The sequence below is a fragment of the Carassius auratus genome, unplaced genomic scaffold (genome assembly GCF_003368295.1).
Source record: "Carassius auratus strain Wakin unplaced genomic scaffold, ASM336829v1 scaf_tig00215828, whole genome shotgun sequence".
Taxonomy (NCBI): domain Eukaryota; kingdom Metazoa; phylum Chordata; class Actinopteri; order Cypriniformes; family Cyprinidae; genus Carassius; species Carassius auratus.
This window is the reverse complement of record NW_020528261.1, coordinates 21,814-28,716: the sequence shown is the minus strand read 5'-3', so window position 1 is coordinate 28,716 and position 6,903 is coordinate 21,814.

The window sequence follows — 6,903 nt, the reverse complement described above, 5'->3', positions numbered from 1 at the left end:
ATAATGCCTATAAATAATTAGGTGATGGACACACAAAGATAATGTTGAAATTGAACCTGTGACCCATTCATTCATGGCTAGCACAGTGCAGCACTTTATCCCTGGCTAAATGGCACATTTAAAATAAAAAGAGATATAGTTTGGGGAACCATAATTTTTTGCATATATATTTGTGTGTGTGTGGAATAGATAAATAGATAATCAAATACACACCCACATGTTTGCTATCCACAGATAGGACATCCCATTGTGTCCATTACATACCTTAACCACTTAACTGCCACTTACGTTTTTGACTTGAATGTGCATGATACAAACCTAAATTTTTATAATTCATGACTGAACACATTTTGTTAAATGATATTGATGTACCATTTACATGGTAATGCAACGTCTGATTTTAAAATGGGTTTTAAAGGATGAATTTTGAGATTTTAAGTTTTCAGTTGATATATAATTTCTGATGATTTCTAAAATGTGATAGAATGTGACTCACCTTCGATGCTTAATTCACTAGCTTCACTAGATTATGATCCTCTTCCTAACCCATTATTCCTTGAGATTAAATTCAGTAATAGACACTGGAAGACATTCTTTATTATGTATGAAAAGAAACAGCTGAAAAAACATCTAAAGCTTTAGGTATGCAGTGAACACCTCCACACTGAAAATCCGGGATTGATTTTATACAGTAAATTAAAATAAATACACAGTTTGGGGATTTTGATTAAAAAAAAAAAAAAAAGGAATGAAACATAAAATGAACAAGAAATATTTAGGATTTTGCACTATAGTTTACTGATGAAATTAGTAAATATGTGACATTATGATTACAGGTCATTTGTGGATGTAAAAGTGTGTTTATGTGCATATTTATATGTTTATGATAATGTATAGAGTTCATGCTCAAAACAATCTAAAAATATTTTAAAAGTAAATTAAGTACACATGAATTATTTTTACACTAACGTTTTTTTAAGGGGGGAGGGTATAAGGTCTGTAATGGACATTTATGGGATGTCCTAACTGTGGAAAGCTAACTTAACGTGTATGTGTGTGTGTGTGTGTGTGTGTGTGTGTTTGATGACTTTGCGAGTGAGTTGTCACTTGTCTAGGTCAGTGTTAATGCAATAATGGTTTGTTTGTGCAGACTTGGTGTTAACAGTCTTCTCTGTGTGGTGAACAGAGGTTAATCCAGATGGACATATAGAGAGACAAGCATGGCACAGGGGAATAGGAGCTTTCCACAATGAGCCCTGACTTTTCAAAAGCCATCACATCGGAACAAAAGACCCTGTTTCATTTTCTTTCTGTTTGTTTGTGTCTTCCTTCATTTTTTCAGCACCTTGTAATCTCAGCCTTTGTTAGCATTTGGTTCAGGCTGAACCTGTTGTGTTACTGTGGGCACAAACCAGCACCTTTTACTTCTACCTCCTCCGCTTTACATGTTTGCCCCTTTCCCTTCTTTGCCTCATCCTTTCATTTCCAGGCGTGCTTTACAGTGTACTAAAGCCATAATGACATGAGACATTTGTCTTAGCCGAGTCTCTCCTGTTCTTCAGCAGGTGTCTGAGCAGGTGCATTCTGCATTCTGTCACTCCATGACTCACCTTCTCAGGTTAATCCACGGAGATACACTAGATTATAATCCTTTTCCTAACCCATTATTCCTTGGGATTAAATACGGTGATACACAGGAAGACATTGATTATCATGGACGAAAAGAAACAGTTAAAAAACATCCAAAGCTTTAGGTATACCGTGAGTCTGTTTCACACTGAATATCTGGGATTGAAAATCGATTTTTTTAAATGAAGAAAAAAAAGGGGGATTTGGATAAAAAAGAAGCAACGAAACATAAAATGAATAAGAAATACTTTGGCCTTTGCACTATATCTAGGTTACTGATAAAATGAGCAAATCTGTAACACTGATCATGTGATGTCAAAGCAAAAGGAGTAAATACGAATTATTACAAAATTCTGGTTATACATTTTTTCATATTAAATTTTACTCAAATGGTTATGCTAATAATTTGAAATAAATTACATATTTTATATTTATGATTATAATGATATTATATTACATATAATTATATTATTTATGCCTTAAAACGTGTCATACACGCATTTTCAGTTGGACTCCACTGTGTATAAAAATGAAGGAAATTTCATTTCATGTGTAAAATCTGACAGAACTGTAAAAATGACTAACTAGCAAATACAAACTATTATGCTTAATACAAAACATCAGCATTTGTTTTATGTGTTTGTTTGACATTTTGGAATAATGCTTTTAATTTTTTTTTTATTATTGTTTTTTATTTATTAATTGATTTATCTTGAAATTAAAATGCCTCAAATGAAATGGGGAAGTTAGGGGAAGAGGTTGATAGGGGATGGAATAATTGTTAGCTAACTTTTTTTTATTGTTTAATTGTTTGACTGATTTTCTTTTTTAATTTTAAATTTATTTTTTTTATATCTATTTCGTTTTTATTATTTCGGTTTTAGATATTTAACTCATCAAGTTAAAACAAATGAAAATGAGAAATGTTGCTTTGAAAACTAGCTGAAATAATATACACTGTTTATATTTTTTTGTATTATATTAAATGACACTATTTCTGTTAATGTTATTTTACTTTTATTCATTAAAAAACGATTATTAATAGAAAATAATATTTTATTAATGGTTGATTTATATTATTAAGCTTTACTTTTATAACAAAAAAGTTTTTTTTTGGTTTAAGTTTTTGTTATGCATAATAACCCTGCTTTATATTTGACAAACTTTTACGGCTTAGAAATAGGTTGTTGATTTTGATTGCTATCTTTTATTTGTAGTAGATAATTGTTCTAATATTTTTCAAATTTGATATAAATGGCAACGTAGTATAACATAATAAAAATTCTCTGCTCTACAACTAAATTTAGTTTTAATGAGCACATTTTCGCCATTTCTTTTCACTCTCTTCCGTTCACTCACTCTCTCTCTCTCTCTCTCTCTCTTCTGTGTGTTTGGCATTCTCTTTAACAAGACAGGACTTGTAGAGTGAAACTGGGTGAGATATTTTGTGTTGCGCATGTGAGAGGTGTGTGTGCTCTCTAAAGTTAGAACAAAAGCACTTGCAGATTTCATCTGAGTGGTAGGAGGTAGTGAGGGGATCATTTTCTGTGTGTGGGTAGATTTGAAGGATGCAGTATGTGTGTGTGTTTGTAGGGAGCACATGTGAATGTTACAGGAGGCGTTGAAGGCTAGCAGGGTGATGGTTCGGACATGTTTCCAAGGTTATTTACAATAAGCATGTGTGCTAGCGTTTGCATGCAGGGTCTCGACATGTTTCGTTTCTATTGCTGTTCCCATGTGGTAACAAATCCTGGAAAGCACAGAAACCTCACAATCCCACGGGAACATCTTAACCCATCCAGGGAAAGAATGAAAGGGAGAGAGAGGCAGATGCCTATCACACACACTCTCTGCCTCTCTCTTTCATTTGGTGTAATGAGGGATTGTTTCTTATTTATGCCAGTTTTGCTGCCAGTTCCCAGTGAGAATCCCACAGACCTTCACAAAAGCTTTGCAGATATTATTCCTCCCCAGCTCTGCTTATAGAAATCTAACACACACAATAGCACAAACTTTATATGAGGCAGGAGAACAGTGTGTTTGTGTGCCGCTTTAAAATCTATTTATATAATTTATTTCAAAGGTGATGTTAAGAAATGACAAGCTAATAGTTGACAAGTTAGATTTGGAGGGATTTGGAAAATGAAACTTTTTCAGTTAAAACAATCACATTTCCTGATGTAACGTTTTATTCATGGCCTTTATCAAGCAAATTTTGTTACATTAATATATGATAGTATTTCTCTCTTTTCAAGAAAAAAATGATAGGTTATCAGTCAGTTAAAGTTGAATTAATCTTTTAATACCAGTTTGGTGTAATAAACATGCTCTCTGATAAAATATTTTGTAAAAAAAAAATATATATATATATATAAAATGTTTTGAGGTTCTTTTAATATATTCTCTAAACCATAATTATTTTTCTTTATCAATTATCCTAAATGTTCCACTAATTGAATAATGACATATATATGACATATGATATATATTTATATATGTGTGTGTGTGTGTGTGTGTGTATATATATATATATATATATATATATATATATAGAGAGAGAGAGAGAGAGAGAGAGAGAGAGAGAGAGAGTGAGAGAGAGAGTGAGTGAAAGTGACATTCAGCCAAGTGACCCATACTCAGAATTCGTGCTCTGCATTTAACCGACCCAAAGTGCTTGCAATCACTCACTCACTCACACACACACACACACACACACACACACACACACACACACACGTGCGATGACACTCAGGGAGCAGTTGGGGGTTAGGTGCCTTGCTCAAGGACACCTCAGTCGAGACTCAAACCCACAACCCTATAGGGTTAGGAGTCAAACTCTCTAACCACTAGGCCACAACTTCCTCCTGTGTGCATATATATATATATATATATATATAATTTATTTAATGTAAATTACCATTTCTGCTCTTCTGTTACAGCATTTAGGTGCAGACAAAATCCCAATAAGGAAATATGAGACAATTGTATCTTGCAGGTATGTCAGTGTGTGTTTTCATACTCAGTGTCCTTCAGTTACGACAGTCACAGGATAGCCTGAAACTAGGATTAGATCTGACCAATAAATATTACAGGTCACGCCTCTGCCACCAGTAATTTTACCATTACAATGTGTGTGTGTGTGTGTGTCCTGATCCCTTCTGAATGATTCAGACTGATCTGGGCGTTTGACCCTAAGTCATAGATTTTAATCACATCTTGAGTAACATCTGGCAGTTTCACTGGGTCTACTGTGTTTGGACTAAGAGGACGTTTGAATGTGCAATCACAATTGAGCTGAATCTTTCAGAGCGTGTCTCTTCTCAAATACATCTCAAATGCTATCTTGCACATTTTAGACTAAATAGAACATAATTTCCCCTTTAGAACAACCAAAGAACTTTTTTTTTTTTTTTTTTACCAAAATCAGATTAAAAAAAAGTGAGATTTCACATATGCATTACAAGTTAATATGAAGATAATTTATGCAACATAATAAAAATGAGAATAATATGAGCAGAGGTGATTCATTCAAGGAGGAAAACAATAGAAGTAGAGCCACTGTATCAAGGTTATAAGGTGTGTTTTTGTAGATTGTGATGAATTATGTTGTTTGGATGTCATTTTTTTATCATTCTTCTCATTTAATAGATTTATCCTGCAGTATTAATATAAATATCAGTGTATGACAGACGCAGAGCATTGACAGGTCTGTGAATACACTGGAACAGACTTTTTGACACTGATTTTGCTTATTATATTCAGCTCTGATGATGAACGGCTCATATAGATAATTAATCTCTGGTGATGTGATGCTTAAATATCAAACGATCATACAAAATCTGGGATTCCAAATCAAATTTGAGCCTGCACCTCAAGAATCTTTTAGGATATTGTAACATTTAACACATAAACACACTGACACGAATGGAATAAGATATATTTAAGATATATATATTTCTAGAGCTAACTATATAAGTACATTTGTGACATTGATGTGGCTTTTTGTACAGATCTTTGCATCATCTCAAATCATGCTGAACAACATGATTATCATGTGTATTCAAATAATAGACGCTAAATTAGAAGTATTTTCAATAGTGGATTTTGGGCTTCACTTTATATTTTATTTCATCTGATGTGGGAACACTTCTTATATTCATTTCCCATCCATTTCTTTCTTTATATTTGCTTTCTCTTGCATGTACCTCAGTGATGGTGCATTTACTCTGGTTTCTGAGTGTTCAGCATGGTTTCTAGGTGTGAAATGATCCCTTTAGAAAAGCTCCTTGCTCTAATGGCTCTTTCCCTTTATGTTCTCACTTCCAGCAGAACTCATTGGATCTCAACGAGGCTGTTCACACACTTGCTGCTTAGTCTGATATTAGATCTGCTAACATTATATCAAGGATCAGTGTGATTCTGTTCAGTCATATGATAATGCCAGAGAAAATATGCAGAAACTTGTTTACAGGCATACAGGAACCAACACGGCAAATTATGTATTTGAATATTTGTCTGAACTCCATCATGAAGAGATAATAGAGATGAGAATATGCATTTTATTTTGAGATAAACTAATAGCACTTAATAAAACCCTGCTGAAATATGACAATAGAACAGAAATAAACACTGTGTGTTCCTGATATATATATATATGTATGTATGTTATTAGTGAGAAATTGCATTTGTGTCCAGGAACTCACGCTCATTTACTGTAAACCACTACAGTGTTATCAGCATTCCTGAATTCCTTCCTTACTTCTTCTAATCTATTTCTTCAGCACATTTTCTTCGGTTCAAATCCAGAATGCCCAAGGGGTCTGAGGTGTGTGCATGTGTGAATCTGTGTGGGTGTGTGTGTGGAGACAGGCCGCAGAGCACACACACAATGCCAGATTCGTTGAGGTCTTAACAAAACTCAGATTAATGTGCACACATGAACACAAGCATGTCTGCTATATATTCATGCATAGATATGATATGCAAACACTGAAATACTGTGTATTCTATACTGCGTATAGAAAAAATATACTAAATCTATCATTATTTCTACTAAGTAAAACACACAACTTATAATATATATATATATTTTTTATATTTTAAAGATTCAAAAGAAAGTATCTGTCTGCATCAGTTACTGTCTGTGATGCAGATTCATATTTGATATATGATTCTGACAAGGTGGATTTTATTCTGCAAATCATGCATGCATTCAGCAAACAGAGAACGCTTTGGTAAAGTTCTCTCACAGTTATGAACAAACATTCTTCCAGT